This window comes from Octopus bimaculoides, chromosome 6 (genome assembly GCF_001194135.2).
Source record: "Octopus bimaculoides isolate UCB-OBI-ISO-001 chromosome 6, ASM119413v2, whole genome shotgun sequence".
In the NCBI taxonomy this organism is placed as follows: Eukaryota; Metazoa; Mollusca; class Cephalopoda; order Octopoda; family Octopodidae; genus Octopus; species Octopus bimaculoides.
The window spans coordinates 4,269,480-4,287,762 of NC_068986.1; the positions used below are offsets into that span (position 1 = coordinate 4,269,480).

Consider the following 18,283-nt stretch of genomic DNA (forward strand, 5'->3'; position numbering starts at 1 on the left):
CCCCCGATAATATCTGAACATCTGCTCATTCAATATAAAGCATACTGCCTTAATATAAAGCATGTATATATAAAGCACAAATTACTGCCTTAATATAAAGCATGTATATATAAAGCACAAATATGAAGTACATAGTTCTCATGTATTCCTGAATATGCAAAATTTGCTTCTAGTTTTTGTTGGTTTTTATTTAGTACAAAGTCAGCCCTGAATAAAAGTATTCGTGCAGTGGGCACTCTGTCTTTTTTTATTTTCTATTTTTAAGACAGTCGGGTGTTATCAGACGCAGATTTTGCTGTTATTTTCAGCAACTTGTCACTACTGTTTATTGTTTCTGGTTCATGTTAAGATGCATTACAATGCTAAACATTTTGTGTTTGGTAAATTTAGATGAAACATCTAATGGCACTTGATCATTGAATCATCTCTAGCTTTTGTTTTCATGTTGCAATGAGGTTGAGTGAATCTTTTGAAAACCCATATTTCACAAGACCAAAAATCACTGACAGGCCCAAAACAGGGATAAATTAAAACAACTCAACTGGAAATCAAACTTTCTTCATATATTCCACAAGCTAGGAGTTTACCAGTTCTAGGTTTGACTAGCTACTCTGAATCTCAACTTCATAATTCTAGTTTCTAGTACCATCTGCTTCTTCATTCTGCTAATTTCTCTTTGATATACTTCCACTATAATTATGCATAAATAAAACCTTAGCTTCATAGCTCATTCTCAGATCTCTTCGTCTTGCTCTCAATTATTCTCATCTCACTCTTTCAGAATATCTTAATTTTCTGTTTATTTGAAATTGCAGATTAAATGGGTAAAAGTCTGCTTAACTTATGTAGTTTAAATTGCTTTTGTTTCAAGTTTATATCAATGCACATTACAATGTAAAACATTTTGGTCTTGAGGAAAACACTTTCTTTGGAGAAGATTAAATTGCCACCTAATCAATAAAATCAATATATTAGGTATCTAGGCCATCTCTTTCATTTTGCTCAGATTAAAACTTAACAAATCATAAACTTTGTATTGTGAATATTTTGATACAGCAAAGAAAGAAAAAAATTGTTTCTTTTTGTCAATCTTATTTGGTAAATGATTGCCTCTGATTTAATATTTATATTTGATATTCAAATCTTGTTTATCACTTATCTATTGAACTTCCTTCTTGTATTAAATTGCTTTATGATTTGTATTCAGTATACCATTTACATACAACTTTAATATTATTATTATTATTATTATTATTATTATTATTATATCCAAACATTTAGAAGAAATCTGCTTTTCTAAATAAAATTCATAATTATATAAATAACATATTTAAAAAAAAGAGTAAATCAATGTCAAGACCAGAACAAATTAATCCTCCTTTACAGAAATTTCTGTCATCTAACCCCTATGTATTTGCATTTCAAATTTCCCAGATACGGAAGTAGGACTCAATAGAATATAGTCTCCACATCTCAGAGAAGAGCCAGTCAATTGATAGTCATTCAATCACTAACAGACACACTACAGCTTTTAGGCCTACACATGTGATGTCTCCTCTCTCTCTTCTGTTGCTTCTGTAACATTCTCTGTTTCTCTGAGCAGACTGGTCTTGTATTTTCATCAATTAGTCGATCGCCCCCGACTTCAACCCACTTGTCTCTCCATCTCTCATGACCCTTGTTGAGTTCCCACCTCTGCTCCAACACTTTGCCCACTCTTTTTGTCCCCCACCCCAGAACATTGAACCATTTCAATCTTCTTCCTGGTCATGTCTTTCCTGCAGGTGTTTATCTGCAACAGTTTAACCAGAACATTAACAGCATCAAGCTCACCGGCGTCAGAGAGCCTGCACAGCACATGAGCAATACCCACTTCCACCAGACAGTGCAAAAAAAAAAAAAAAACATAAAAAAGAAGAAAGAAAATAACCACTTTTTGCACTTGATTTCTCAGAATTCTTGGTTTGAATTTTTCTTTTTTCCAAGGTTTTTGAATGTCTTCCACTTAATTCAAGAGAAAGGTCTGTAGCAGATTATAATGGCCATACATAAAAATGGTTTACTTTTATTGAAGATTTTCTTCTGGCATCTTACCTTGAAAGATTGCATTTTTTTCTCAATATATTTCTCAGCTTTTCTTTTATTCTTTTATTTGTTTCAATCATTTGACTGTGGCCATGCTGGAGCACCACCTTTAGTCGAACAACTTGACCCCAGGACTTATTCTTTGTAAGCCTAGTACTTATTTTATTGGTCTCTTTTGCCAAACCACTAAGTTACGGGGACGTGAACACACCAACATCGGTTGTCAAGCAATGGTGGGGGGAAAACACACACATACATGCACGTACGCATGCACACACACACACGATGGGCTTCTTTCAGTTTCCGTCTACCAAATCTACTCACAAGGCTTTGGTCGGCCCAAGGTTATAGTAGAAGACACTTGCCCAAGGTGCCATACAGTGGGACTGAACTGGGAATCATGTAGTTGGTAAGCAAGCTACATACCACACAGCAACTCCTGTGCCTATTCTTTTTAAAAATGAATATGACAATAAAATAAACTCATTCTAGGTACAGGAATGACTGTCCAGATATGACGTTTGCTTCACAACCAAAGGGTTTCAGGTTCAGTCCCAATGTGGCACTTTGGGCAAGCGTCTTCTACTATAACCCTATCTCTCTGGATCAACCAATGTCATGTGAATAAATTTGGTATATAGGAACTGTGCAGAACTTGTTAAGAAATTTACCCTCAGCTGATACGGATTTTTATATCTAGGCGTGGAAGAGTAATTATATAACATATGCATATCTTAATGTCAGTAATGTAGCAATGAAAGAAGTTTCAGCTTTCTGCTGAGATGCAGAAATGAGCTTTCTTGTCATGTACATGAGTGAGTGTATGCGTGTGTGAATGTATGTATGTCTGTGTGTGTGTGTATGTATTTACACACGTATGTGTGTATATATATGCAAGTGTGTGTGTATAATGTATGTATTTGTAATATGGTTTTAGAATCCCTCAGTTCTTGCTGGAAAAACAAAACAAACTGCAGAATCTCAGGAATCAAATAAATTCTTGCTGAACTTCAGTTTGATTTTGCCTTTAATAATTTAAAATTATGTATTTTCTGTAATTATTTTCCTTTACTTTGAAAAGATTTGAGTTTAGTAGATGATAAGATTATAAACAGATTATTGAAATGACAAATTATTTTAGAATCTCTGATACTTGTTTCTGTTAACTGTGATTGCTTCACCGCTACAGAAATACCTTATTTGTTTGTTCTAGTTGAAGGAGATGGCATTTCACTAATTGATCTGTTAGAATATTTGTCTTTCATTACGAATAGTGATAAATAATTAGTTGTTATAGCAGAATAGTATTTTGTTTCACATAAGCGAGATATTGTGTTTCTGAGGGGGCAAAAAAATAAGAAACACACACAAACACACACAAAAAAAAATGTAGATGTGTTCATCTGCTCCGGCAAGGCTGTGTGGTTAGACATTTCCTTTTCAATCACATAGTTCCAGGATCAGTCTCAGTATGTGGCACCTTGGACAAGTGTCTTCTATTATAACACCAAGCCAACTAAAGCCTTGTGAATGGGTTTGGTAGACAGAAACTGAAAGTAGCTTTTTATATGTATGTGTGTGTGTGTGTTTGTCATTGTGTTTGTCCCCCACCACTGCTTCACATCTGTGTTGGTTTGTTTACATCCCCATCACTTAGCAATTCAGCAAAAAGACTACCACAACTCAAGGATTCCACGAAAGATGATCTACTGCTCTGCCATTGGTACAAACCAATCATAGCATGCCTAGAATACTGAAGCAGATTACTATTATATTGGGCCATTTTTAGGACAAGGAAATATACTCCCAGTTTGTGGATGTGATGTTTTTCTAAAATATATAAAACAAATACATACATAATTACTTTTTGGAATAGCAGATCTCAAAGCAAGTAAACCTATAAGTAAAAGCATGTAAATAACAGGTTAAAAACCCTTTGGAGAGAAAGAGTTGAAGGCTGCCCATGGGATATGAACTTAAATTTCATGTAATCATGAGAGGTGATCTACCATTGGACCAAAGCAATCGTTTGAATTTCTCTATCTGTTTTAGAAACTATTTTTCAGCAGTGAGAATTGTATGTTAAGGACATCATAAGAATTTTTTTTAATAAATTTCAAGACAACTGAAACAATGAAAGCTAAAAATAATAGCATTTAAATAAATTTTATGTATATTTTCCACATAGGGAATTTCAGATTTGAAATACTTCTCTTCTGTACTAATTTTTTTCTTTTTTTTTCTTTTTTCTTCTTTTTTTTTCCCCAAGTAAATTTATAAAATATATTCTTTCAAACTTGAGATTTTGTACCCAGGTTAGTAATAGAAAATTTCTATTTCATACACAATGAACTGATTTTCCTTGCAATATGTTTGTAAAATTTCCGTGTTGCACTATATAACTTAGTGCAAACTACCTCATTTTTTTTGTGTGTGTGTGGGTGGGGTTTAAATAAATATAGATTTAAAATAGTAATAGCAATCTGCACATAGTGTATACCATCAAATGCAATAAAACACGGAATTCATTATTGAACTTGTGGCAAAAGAAAAAAAAACCCAAAAAACTTCCAATGAAATTAAGATATTTTCCTAATGAATATCCACTTTTTACTATAGCTTATCTGCCTTGAGTTAGTGATTTCCATTATGCAATAATATAAAATATCCTTTTGTGTTTAATAACAATGCCTATCTAATGAATCTAATTTAAAAGTATCAGAAAAACCGAAAATGGGAAGTAAAGAGTTTACATCTGATTGGTAATATTTCTTTCTATATATCTGTAATGGATCTATTGATGCTTCTGTTTTCTCAAGTGCAATATCGATATTGTATTTCTCTCTCTCTCTCCCTCTCTCTCTCTCTCTCTCTCTCTCTCTCTCTCTCTCTCTCTCTCTCTCTCTCTCTCTCTCTCTCTCTCTCTCTCTCTCTCTCTCTCTCTCTCTCTCTCTTTGTATACATATATATGAAATCGTTTTTAATGGTGGAACCCAAAGTAGATAAGACTATAAAAAAAACACCATGTAAAATATTTGATTAAAAGCGGTCAACTTTTCCATTCAAGTGTTTCAATGTGGCCATGCTGGGGCACCGTCCTCAACGGCTTGAGTGAACCTTATCAAACTCAGTGCTTATTTCAACTTGATACTTCTTTTACCAATTTCCATTTATTGAATGGTCAAGTTATATCTTGGAAAACAATGTTATCTAATATGTTATACCCATGGAAACATAAACATAGATACAATCACACAGGTACTCCCACTTATCTGATTGTCTGTTTATCTATTTCTCTGTCTCTCTCTGTTTATTTGTCTTGTGTGTCTGTTTCTCTGTACTTACCTACATACAGATCTACTTGCATATTCACTTATCAACCAACTAAATAGTTAACCAAGCACAGTCTTCTTACATAGTTTCTGATTACTGAATTTCACACACAAAATATTGTTGAAACTGATGCTGCAGTAGAAAGACATTTTACCAAAGCTTGTTGAAGACAGAATGACTTTGGAATTATGTGGTTGTAGAGCAAACTTCTAAGCTCTGCAGTTCCACTTGCATTTAATCATCTGTCTATCCTACCTTGGAAAATGGATGTAAAATGATGATTCACTTATATGTGTTGAATGTGTCATCACAGTCCAAGGCAATTCTTATTTTGAGTTACTTCTTTTCTAGATGTCACAGATGATGTCTTGCTTATACATTCTACTATGGTTTCTAAGGGTGAATGCCCCATCATGGAACCAACACTAGAGAGGCTGCTTTGTTCTCTGTAAGACTTAAGAATCCTCTGCACTCTATGTTGTCTCTGTTCATTCAAAGCATATTATGATCAACAGTGTGAATAGGTAAGTCATAGAAGTGAGAGTAATGGAAGAGATACAGTGAAAGATAACAAACTGAGAGGGTGTGAGGAAAGCAAAAGTAATGGAAGTGGGAGAATGATGTATGTCAATAGAAGCAGAATGGCTGGGTAAGGGGTAATGTGAAGGAGAGCGAAGGGTTCCAAAATATCAAAAACGGGTGATGGTAAAAGAGAATGTGTGATGGGTATCAATAGAGACAGTATAGGTATGTGGTGGGTATCAATGAAGAGTGATATAGGTGAAAGGGAACAAAGGTGATTGTTGAAGGTATTGAATATGAACTGTTCCAATGTCATACCCATAGCCCAGGCGTTATTATTGGAGAGCAGACTGATATAAAATGATGGTGGTGTTGGTAGTGGAGGATTCAGTATGAACAGATCCAAGCCAACCTTCATTTCCCCAAGTAGCATGATACTATGAATAGGAGAAAAGGTGAGTGATGGTTGAGTGAATTAATGAAGGGAGCTGTAAGATGGAGCCCTAACAGGGATATAATGAGCAAGAGGTCCAATATAAAGACATCATATGCGCCAAACCCCATCACCATCATCATCTTAATGTCCTACTTATATGAATAGCTGGGTCTTCACTAGCTCTGCAGGGTTGCCGCTCATCACAATTTTTTGTCATTTCTTTCATGTGATTCAGCTTCTTGAGATCAGTCGTAAAATTTTGTCCCAGTTTTCCTGGGTTTCCCACTTCTACATGTTTCATCCACTTCAAGCACTTGACATTTCTTTTTATACAACAGACATCCCTTATATTCAACAAAGTCCAATACACAGTCTTCTGTTTTGCACACTACATCTGGTTCCTCTTATATCCCAGCCTTTCTTCTCAATTCATGCACATTGAAGTGAAAAAAAACCCCAAAACTAATACATATTTCTTATTTTGTGTTATTTAATATACACACAAGTATATTTTTCTTTACTTGATGTAGGCAAATAAGTTTGTGTGCATTACTTTTTTGATAACCTTTTCAGCTCATACGAGCTCTGCTTTATTGTATAATATATGTATGTGTATATATGTGAGCGTATTTTTGTGTGTATCATCATCATTGTTTAACATCCGCTTTCCATGCTGGCATGGGCTGGACAGTTTAACTAAAAACTGGTAAGCCGGGGGCTGTACCAGGTTCCAATCTGATTTGGCAAGGTTTCTATGGCTGGATGCCCTCCCTAATACCAACCACTCTAAGAGTGTAGGGGTGCTTTTTATGTGCCACCAGCACAGGTGCCATTGACCTGATACCGGCATCTCTCTTGCATACCACATCTGATGCTTCTTATGTCTAACTTTTCTCTGAGGACACTTTCACTCTATCATGCATGCACACTGACATTACACTTCCAGCAGAGTATACTAGCTTCATTCCTTACAAGCCTATGCATGTTCTTAGCAGTCACAGCCCATGTTTCACTGGCATATAGCATGGCTGTTCACACATAGACATCTTACAATCTACCTTTCATTCTGAGTGAGAGGTCCTTTGTTACCAACAGTGGTAGGAGCTCTCTGAATTTTGCCCAGCCTATTCTTATTCTAGCAGCTATGCTCTCAGAGCTATATATATGTGTGTGTGTGTGTGTGTGTGTGTGTTTATAGGTATATATATATATATGTATGTATGTATGTGTATATAGGTCTGTGTGCATGTACATCTCTCTAGTGCATCACTTTTACCCTTGTAGAAGCTAATGATGATACTATGAAGCCTTCCTCTAATACCTACTCGTCTATCCTATGCCTTCTTTCTTAAGATATGTTAATGACTTACCCATCCTCACATCTTACCATGGCGAAGCTAACACAGTATTTGAAACATTTACAATACAAGCGTGGATGACCGTATAAGATTCTGTATTAGACACCTCAGTAACTCTAGATCCCTCTCACTTACAGCTCTAAATCTCAAGGGAAGTAACCTCAATACCAACTTTTATGATGAGAATAATGTCATTTGCATCATTACATAGGCTGTAGAACTTTGAGCAGAGTGTGTATATTTTTTGATACACTGATAGAGTTCAGGCAATATTAGAATTAGTAATGTTGCTATCTTTCAAATTCTGTGTATGGCTTCATAATGCTGTATCTGAAATTCAAGTACTCTGTCTTGAAACTGCTTTCACACATTCCAACGTATGGTTCATTAGATTGCTTGTCATCTTGGATTGATAGTGTTAGTTTTGCTTAAATTATCTAAGCAGAACTCCTTATTTTGGCAGTTGCTCTAATTTAGATTGGTAGCTTGATGGCTCTTCATAGAGTTGTTGAGTAATATTTTCCATATCAGTCGTGCAACTATGGTTGATTTGTAAGTTTTGTTCATTAAATAATTTGGAATATTTATGATCTTTTTATTGTATACTTGTTTCAGTCATTGGACTGCAGTCATGCTGGAGCACTTGCCTTGAAGAGGTTTTAGTTGAACAAATTGACCCCAGTAGTTTAAACTTGGTACTTATTTTGTTGACTTCTTTTGCCAAACCACTAAGTTATAGGAATGTAAATAAACCAATGTTGTTTCTCAAGCAATGGTGGGAGACACTTAAACACAAGCACACATTATATATATATATATATATATTATTTGGTAGTCTGAAATGGCTTAACTAGCTGAAACTTTGAAGTCTCTGTCAATAATATTCTTGTTTGAAAATAATAATTCTACAAAAGTATAGAGTAATCCTTCAGATTAATGGAAAATTGATTTTATTATAACAACATAAAAACAAACATTAATATATATCCTCTTCCTCATCATCATTTAACGTCCTTTTTTGTATGTTGGCATGAAAACAATGTACTAGTTAAGTGCTGGGGTTGGTATAATTGACATTTCTACATTGTTATTCAATCTGCAAGAAACAGCCAAATCTCTTGCAAATAATATCCTACTATTTTAAAGGGAGGAAGAGCATATTGGTTGGCTGATGTGGTCCTGAATACACTGTACTAGCACACAAAAAAAAAAATCAAAAAAAGACAGTCACAGCTGAAAAGTTTTTGATTATTTTTCCTCAATCAGGCCTGATCTGAGGCTAAACAATTAGAACAATCACCAAAATTCTATTTTGTTTCAACAATTAATTTTCCTTTAAGCCATTGTCTACTGTAATATCTCTAAGCTACCATCCCAAAATAAAAATTTATTTTATTTAATTTTTTGTTAATAATTATCTGAGGAGGGATTCATAGGTTTATTTTCTTCCTTTGTTCTAAGTATTTCACTTATTTCACTTATTTCACTGATAATGAATATCTTGTCACAAAAGCCAAAGAAAGTTTTTAAAAAAGTGTAGAAATATGTATTAACTGAAAAAAAAACCCAGTGATATTGTCAATTATAATATTAACTGAACTTGTTTCCACAGTTAGTGAAGTGCAAATTCTTGTCCATGAAACTTTCATATTATTAGATAGATTTCTTAGGTGAAAAGGAAAATATATCTATTTGAAAAATGTTCAGAAGTTTCTTGAATGAAATTTCTTGCTCTTAACTTAACCAAGTTTTCTTTAACAGAAACTTACTTTAAGATATTTTTATTTCAAACTGTAGCACTGATTCTTTGTTAGTCGTTCATTTATAATTTACTTTTGTATGGATTAGTGAGGGCATGTGGCATAGTTATTAGGATGTTGCACTCACCGTTGCTAGATCATGGGTTCAGTTCTCACACTTGGTGGCACATAGTGGTCAAACACTTTATTTCACATTGCTCCTGTCCACTGGTTATCCTTGTAACTGATTGGCATACAAGGGTGAAATGATGACTGAGGAAAAGCACCTGAATGGAAGTTTTCCGAGCTTTTACAACCCATGTTGTGAATCCTGACTGCTTGGGATTGGTTGTTCATCCATGTCGAGTTTTTTTTTTGTTTATGAGTTTAAGAGGTTTACACTATAACCACATGACTTAGGGGCTCAATCCCATCATGTGAACCATGAGGAAACGATATATAGCTATAAATCCCAGGCCACCCCACCTTGTAAAGGAACTTCATAAATGGATATTTGTGGAGGCCATTTATGTGTGTGTATACATGTACATGTGTCTTTCTCTCATCTCATCTGTCTTGACATTTATGAGGTTTTTAAAGTAGGAAATGACACAATTGAGGTGGTGCTAATGCTTATCCCTTTAGCATTCAGATCCCTCTGTCAAAAGTAATGCTTATTTATTCATACTGATTTGAATTAATCATAGATTATCTTGTAGCTTTGAGATTTTCATGATGTGGTTGCTTATTTTTAGAAGGATATTGTAGGGTAAGTGTGAGAGGCTGGATCTGGCTGGTTTCAATATAAAGCATATTGAATATTTTGGTCAGATATGGCTGGTTTGAATGCTAAAGGGCTATACTTACCATAAAGTATGTTCAGTTATTGAATGTATGGTTCATTGTTTGAAAGACCAGTGCAGTAAATACCTTTCTTGAAACTGTGTAACACTTGGTCTGTGCATCTTGTATGTGTGTGTGTGTGTGTGTGTGTGTGTGTGCGTGTGTGTAAAACCTTAGCTTGGCTTTTAGTAGCTGCGCTAGCACACGGCTGTATTCATTTTCAACTGAGTAGATGAAGCAATGTGAAATGAAATGCTTTGCTCAAGAACACATCATGCTGCCTGAGTCAGGAATTGAACCCATGATATTATGATCCTTTCTACTATAGGCATAAGGCTTGAAATTTTGGTGGAGGGGGTAAGTCGATTACATCGACCCCAGTGTGTAACTGAGACTTATTACATCAACCCTGAAAGGATGAAAGGCAAAGTTGACCTCAGTGGAATTTGAACTCAGAATATAGCGGAGAGCAAAATACTGCCAAACCTTTCATCCAGTATACTAATGATTCTGCCAACTCGCCGCCTTAATTATAATAACAATGATGATAATAATAATTATAATAATAATAATAATAATAATAATAATATTATTATTATTATTATTATTGATGCTTCTGTAACTTTTTTTTTTTTCTGAAAAGCAGGGCCATGGTTCTATGCAAGCCTTATTAGTCTGGTCCATATTAGTCCAGCCTCTGTCCTTTGACTTGTCCAGTATGGAAGGCCTTACCAGGAGCTGGCATAGCTCTCATGGTCATTAAAGCATACTAGCCACAACAATGACTGGGCCTTGTGTTGGTATTCTGGGTTTGGGCAGAGATTATTTGAGATAAGATTTTACTGCCTAATGCCCTTTTTGTCACTAAATCTCCTCTGTTTTTCAAGTAAGGGATTTCTTTATTCTCCATGTCTTTGAAAGCACTGAGTGACCAAGCACACCACCAACAAGGAATGCCAATATCAGCACCACCTCACTCAAGTGCTGACAAACATAAATATAAATGTCTATGTGCGTGCACACACACACACACACACACACACACACACACACGTGCAAACATACTCACATGCAAACACACTCACATGCACACACACTCACATGCACACACACACACTCATATATGCACACACTCACACAATTAGATATGCGCATACCAAATTCCCTCACATGGTATTGGTCAACCCTAAGTTGTTGAAGACAATTACCCAAGAGCCACACAATGTGACAGCCTGACACTACATGGTTGTCATGCACATACACACACACACACACCTATGCTTTACCTTAGACATTATTTGACCTCTTACTTGTTTAAGACACTTTGAAATGTTCTATACTTTTCAAATTTTTAGATATTGCTTTATATCGTAAGAAATGCTTAAGTTGTATTCAACTGTCTAGTGAAAAGACAATTGTCCGTCAGTCTTTTATTAGACCTGTCTCTGCTATTTTATACACTATTCCTTGGAATTAATTCATAAGTAATAACTATTGTAAAGAAAACGAAGAAAAATATTTTAAGAATTTTGGCAGTAGTTACATTTTCTTTTAAAACGTTTTATTTTCTTAAATATTTGTTGCCAGCTGTTTAACTTGAATGAGTAGTACCCTATTGAAAGAAGTTATTCTGAGTGACTACGATAGATCTATGCACACTTACACCACACTTTATTGATTTAATATTACTGTTGGATTTCAAAGCTATTGAACATGTTTTTATATTTATTGCATGTAAATATCGAAGTATTTGGTCCTTTACTGAAAAACTCTACTTTTAGCTATTTCAGTGTCAAGCTGTAAACATTATGAGTAAAAAAGAAAAGAAATATAGCAACTATTTTGAGATATATCATGAGTTGATGAGTAATATGTAATGCAAGTAATGCTTAATATGATTTTCTGCTTTGTTGGTGACGAATATGTTCATTCTTTAAAGAAAACACTTAATTAGGTTAGGGTGGGGGAAGCTTTTTTGCTCCTCTTTGATTGTAATCTTTTAACCATTTTCAAGAGAATTGCTGAACAGTAAATCACTAGCTTCTTAGATTTCCAGTTACTGTAGAGTTTCTATTTATAGCTAAAATTATCATTAAATCTTTTTTGGTTATAAAAGGATTTACCGCATTCACTGGAAGAATGAAATGTAAATAAAAGAGGAAAAAAAAAAAAAAAAAATGATGATTTCATGTTTAGGAGAAGAATGTACACATTTGGAAAATTTAGACAATATTTAAATGATAATGAAATGATGAGAATATAGACGGTGATAATTGACATACATAATAATAGGAATCTTGTTTTTAGCTTTACAGAATTTCAAACGCAATACAAGAACAGAAACAAGGAGGTTCTATTTTAACATTTTGATATTTATATTGAGTTACAGAGAAGAAATCAGAAAAGATAAATAGTGGGGAAACTACCATCTCTTGTATGGTTAGTGAGCATCGATGAAAATTTGAGGTAGAAGCCTGTGGTTAAGTGTACAATTAAGTTACCTAAATTTTGATGATGATAATAATACTAATCATTAGAGTCTGTCAGTATTGATCATATGGTTGAAAGGAAAAAATCCGTGCAAGTATTATTTTTTTTTTTCCTTTTGTGTTTGATTTCTGGTGAAGGAGAAAGGACAAGTCACATTGTTGTTTTTAAAAATCAACAGTTTCAATTATTTTACATAATCACTGTTTAATAGTTCATTTGGCTGTAACTTAAAAAAAAAAAAAAATACAACGTATTTAGTTATATAGGCATTAATCTAATTTTTAAAAATAGATTCAGTACAACTTCAGACATCACTAAAACATGGAACAGTCTGTAAATTTCAAACACAAATGACTAGATTTTTTTTTTTTTTTACATCCCTTTCACTCCATTTTCTTAACTTTATCTGCATGCTGTATTTTAATTTGATTTGATATTTAACAACTGCTAGGATGAAACAGTAATTTATTGAACCACACAAATGTAAAGAAAATATGTCTTTATAAACACATTAATTATTTAGCACTTTAAAATCCAGTTCTGTAAGATGTTTTAATAAAACAGTATGTATTTTACAGATTTCATTTCTAATGCTAACCATATTAATAAATTATACATATTATAAAAATGTATTTAATCCGGTGTGTAAAAAACGCAAATTAAAACCCAGATTTAGTGAATTAGCTCATCTAATCAATAAAGTATTGGAATTTCAGGTGTAATTGTGCCTTATCACCAGTTCTGGCAGACCAAAAGTCAATACAGTTATCATCCAAAATTGGTTTTGGTAACTCACAATTGTTCATCATACATTAATGCCCCCAACAGCTCTATTTTAGTTGCAATACTTGTTCTTACACTAAATTTTAGTTTTATCCCTAATGTAACTGTGGCAAGGTTAAATATATTTTGATATATTTTACTTTGCCACTTGTCTGACTGCTGTTCAGCACTGCTCATAAGTTTCAAAGTCAAGTAGGTGCCCACTTTCAGATAAATGCTTTGCTAACACAGTATGACACCATGCATGTGAAAAAGCTATCAAGAATACTGCAAAATATCTAAGTATCCAATTAGACTTGTTATTGCATTTCAATGATAATATCAATAAGATTTGCTGGAGTTGCTATCTCTGGCTCAGAAAATAACATTTGTAGATCCGTGTCTGTGTTTCATTGTGAATTTGTTATTCATGCCTTGATTACTTCCAGACTAGCTATGTGTAATTCTGTTAGTATTAGAATGTCAAACTTCAATAAATTATGTGTTCAGAATTCTGAAACATATCAAGCATTCAAAATGCACTGTTATGAGAAAGGCTTTAGCCACTCGGTATACAATACCAGACTTCAGGCACTCAATATATTGATCAGTGAATATCAATCAGATTTTTTTTTAATGATACGTATTTTTATATCACTGCTTTCGGTTCTTACTTTTAATCTCTCATATATTAAGGAGTTACAAATTCTTCTTACATGGTACATTATAAGACTGCTGAAAGTGAAATAGAATGTTCTGCTTATCCTTCACAATACTGGAATGAATTGCAACCGTCTAGTTTAACAGATTCATTAAAATATTAAACAACTTTTGTTCTCTAAACTCTACTTCTTTTGTCTTCTACCTTAATTGCATCTTTTCTCATTCTTTCCTTTGCATTGAATTTTGTTTCATAGCATCACTGTCCATCCTCTCTGTAGCATTCTATAAATATTTTCATTCATTCATGTATCCTATTATTTGCAAAGTTAACATCCAAAATACTCAATCTCCATGTTTCAACTAAATACCTCTGGCTACTGGGGATTCCAGATTAACTTGAAATGTTATCTAATCAATAGCTTGTATTGTAGAGACTTATGAGAGGCTTTTATATAACTTTCAGTTTCAACTCAGCAATAAATGCAGTTGTCAACTGGAGTCAGCTCAGCTGTTCACTTCTACCCAATTAATTATAAACATTTCCAGGAACAATTTGATCAATCAAGAAATATTGTATTAAGTCATTTTACCATTTACCAGTGTATGAAAGCCAACATTGAAAGAATTCCACATTGAAGACTATACTGATTAAGTATGCATTTCTAATTTATATATATAGTATACTGCAGAATAAAACTCAACTTATTTTAACTTTTGAAATTAATGTTGTGATAATTATGGGATATGAAAGGCAAAGCTGATTATGGAGAGATTTGAATTCAGGATTTAGTTTGGTGTCCAACTATTTTGTCAACTGTTCACCATAAACATTGATTTTCCAATCTTCTTCTCTTCAGTGGTGTCTAATTCTTTTGCTTTTCACTCTTCAGTGACAACTTCTCAAGGGTATCCAGGGCCGGATTAAAACCCATACTGGTCCAAAGTACAAAAGATTTTGTTGTGCCACATAAATTTAATGCAAAATATAAACAATAATAAAACAAAGTATAAATTTGTTTTTCAATATGAAACAAAACTAACAGAACTAATAGAAAATAATGTTTATTTTTGTATATTTCCACTTCATTTTTATTTGAAAAGTTTCCTCCTCCATTTTTTAATTGCAAAGTCTCTGATCAGATCCTCACTGAAAACCATAAATATTTGCAATTATCTTATCAATCATATCAGCCACTTCAAATATCATTTTTGCTTATTTAAGGTGATTTCTTTTGTGCTGTATGCCATTTACCATTTCTGTAGTGTCCCTTTTCCCTTGATGCCCTGTGCATGTGCTTATTTTGCTCAGTGATTAATCCAGTACTGAAGGAATCCTCTATGTAGTTATCTGGGTCTATATAGTCTTGCATATGATATGTAATTATGTATGGTCTACATTTTATCTCCTGTTACATGTTTGATGTCTTATATGTGATTATGTAGGGTTAGTATTGTGTCTCTTGTAAAGTGTATGATGTCTTGTACATAGTATGTAACGCCTATATACGGAAGGGACATAGCATTATGGTTAGGGTGTTTGACTCGTTATAATAATGACATGACCTCAGTAACTGAAACTAGTGTATGAATAAAAGAAACAAGAAGCTTTCTAATCAGGTTAAGCAAATTCTTGTTGCAGTTTGTAGTATCCAACTGGCAGACTCTCTCAGTCCTTTAATGCTTCAGCCTTAGAATTACATTGGACATCACTCATGTTATTCAGTGCAACATGAACTTGAAAGAAAAATATTAAAGAATATGAAATATAAACAAAATTATATTACTAATTTCTGAAAGAAAACAAAGAAAGAAGTCTGGTTTCAAATTGGCAGCTACATTATTGATAATTTCAGACAGGAACTAAATAGTTATTTTAAAAATTTAATGTGTAAAATACTGAAAAAAACAAAGAAAATTAATTTTGACCATTATACCATTTAATAGTATTTAATTAAAAACTCTGAGTATTAAATTAATGTGATCAATAGGAATCTGTACTTTTTTCTATTTTCAGTGATCGCACTGTGCTTTTGTGCATTTTTTATAGAATACTAAATTCTAATAAGATCTGCTGCAAAATTAAACAATATTCAAAAAGAGTTAAATTGAAATTAGGAAGTTGATAACGGAGGAGTTAACCATAAAATATTTGAAATACATTTGGAAGATAAAAAAAAAAAAAAAAAAAAAAAAAAAAAAAGAAATTGCTGCGAGTATGTGGTGAGTAAAAATATTTAATATTTATTGCTAATTTCTTCTGTAGAATCTAATATATCCCTGTAGTTATTGAAGGAGTCGTTAAATAACCTCATATGGTTAAGCTTGAAAATATCTGAAAGGGCCGAAATTAAAAAAAATTTTTAATGTTTTCATTTTGAACTGACAAAAACTAAAATATATTTTAAATCTAATTTATCCTCTCTCTCTCTCTCTCTCCCACTCTCTCTCTCTCTCCCACTCTTTCTCTCTCTCTCTCCCACTCTTTCTCTCTCTCTCTCTTTGTGAATATGCATATCTCTCTTTGTTTCTGTGTCTATTTACCTACCTACCTATCTGTTTATGTGCAGATGTGGTTGTGTGGTTAAGGCATATCCTTCCCTACCACACAGTTCTGGGTTCAGTCTCCGTGCACAGTACCATGGAGCTAATGTCTTCTGCTATATAGCTGACCAAAGACTTTGTGAGTGGATTTGGTAGACAAACACTGAAAGAAGCTCTTTGTGTATGTGTGTGTGTCTTTACCACCACTTGACAACTAGTATTCTGATATTGGTTTTTTTTATGTCCCCATAACTTAGCAGTTCAGCAAAAGCGATCAATAGAATAATTACCAGACTTTAAAAAAATAAGTATTAGTCAATTTGTTCAGCTAAAACCCTTCGAGGTGGTCCTCAGCCTGATTGTTGTCCAATTACTGAAGCAAGTAAGAAAACATGGTTAAATGCCTTGACAATTTGATTTTCTGCTGCAATTAATTAAGAGTGAAATTAAGCTACGTTGATCAAAAATAGTTTTATTAATAAACTAGCTGACCACGTGCCATCAATAATGACAGCTAATTGTAGTATTTTATATATAAATAAGATGCAAAATAAGGTACATAATAATCACACATACACACATTCATATACTTCCCTTGTGCATGCACACACATACTTAGTTGGAGTTATGGACTCTTTGTCAACAGGAAGTTTATGTCCATTCCTAGAGAAATAACTTCCTGTTGACAAAGAGTCCATAAATCCAACTAAAGAGATTTGTCTCCCCTTACACACACTTCCTGTTTTGACACCACACTACCTGCTTAACACAAACTTTTAGCTCCTTTTCTCTTTTTTTAAACCTAACACAATTCTCAATTTTCATGCATCCTTATTTTTCCAACTATTATCTACATGGATTACCATTGAACTTTAAAAGCTCAAAGACAATATAATGTATTGGTATATTTATTTTTTTATATATTATTTTTTTTTATATATTATTTTTTACTTTTATGTAAAAAACATTTTCATTCTCCCTCTTCTTGAAAATTTGCCAGTTAGAAATCTATATTAAAATATGCTTTCAGTTTAGCATTCTGCCTTATTATTATTTTTCATTTTCCTATTATTTCTACACGTGCGGTTAACACAACCCCACTATGCATCAATCCAATAGAAACTGCTTGGTAGATCCCATTTCTTGTTTGGTTATTTGGAACAATAATAATTAATTTCTAGGCACTCCCACCTCTGGAAATTGCTACGAATAATTGTCCATGAGAGAAGCATTGGATTGAGAGATCCGAAGAATTTGCTTTAAAAATCTTGTGCCTTATTTATAGTCATAGCAAAACACTGCTTGCATGGAAATTGGAGACACCTAAACTTGAAGGGCAGCTCTGTGTCTGATGGTACCTGTAAAATTCATAGGAACTGCAGGAAATAATAGCTTCAATGACATTAGCATGGAACCACATTGCATAGATATAAATATATATATACACACTCATGTAAAGATATATGTATGTGTTTGTATCTGTGTGTATATATATATATATATATATATAT

General features: G+C 33.4%; 1 protein-coding gene across 4 annotated transcripts in view; it reads left to right on the forward strand.

Moving 5' to 3' along the window:
- The window catches only part of LOC106875251 (protein-tyrosine sulfotransferase 1), a 503,452-nt gene that overhangs the window by 69,209 nt on the left and 415,960 nt on the right, over window positions 1-18,283 (forward strand). For 3 of the 4 annotated variants that reach the window (XM_052968563.1, XM_052968566.1, XM_052968564.1), the window contains exon 2: window positions 16,246-16,451. The exons of the other annotated variant lie outside the window; for it this stretch is intronic. The gene's annotated coding sequence lies outside the window, so the exon portion shown is untranslated. The remainder of the gene's footprint in view (window positions 1-16,245; window positions 16,452-18,283) is intronic. 4 annotated transcript variants of the gene reach the window in all.